Genomic DNA, 549 nt, shown 5'->3' on the forward strand with positions numbered 1-549 from the left:
CTTTGCAGTCTGGTGCATTAAGCCTGATTATTTTATCACATCAGATCTCAATATGAGAGATCATTACACAATTGCCAAATGACCTCATTACCTAACTGTCAAACCTCTGAAGATCATGGTCCAGCAAAGTTGATAGATATTTTGAGAATACACAATTCAATCCATGACAGCCTTATTTAGCTTTGTCTTATAATTAACTTCAATGAAAATATGAATTTTCCTGTTATATAATTGACTCCACCAATTCCCTGCTATTAGTTATAGTCTAACTCTGACTATACTTTAAATACCATCGTGGTCATCAATGGTGGCCTGGTTTCAGACTAAGACAGTCTCGGAAGGAGGAGAGACAGACTGCTTCCAAATATTTAGTCACAGAAAACTTATTAAGTAGTGGAACACTGTCTGATAACACCAGAAAACTGAATATTGAAACATGATGAAAAGCACCAGAATTTTGTTAGACAAAGTGCCAGAAAATGAGCCCCTCATGTTGAAAGACACTCAAAATACAACTAGGGAAGATCTGCCTCCTTAAAGAAGAGTTGA

Source organism: Chrysochloris asiatica, unplaced genomic scaffold (assembly GCF_000296735.1).
Source record: "Chrysochloris asiatica unplaced genomic scaffold, ChrAsi1.0 scaffold00427, whole genome shotgun sequence".
Taxonomy (NCBI): Eukaryota; Metazoa; Chordata; class Mammalia; order Afrosoricida; family Chrysochloridae; genus Chrysochloris; species Chrysochloris asiatica.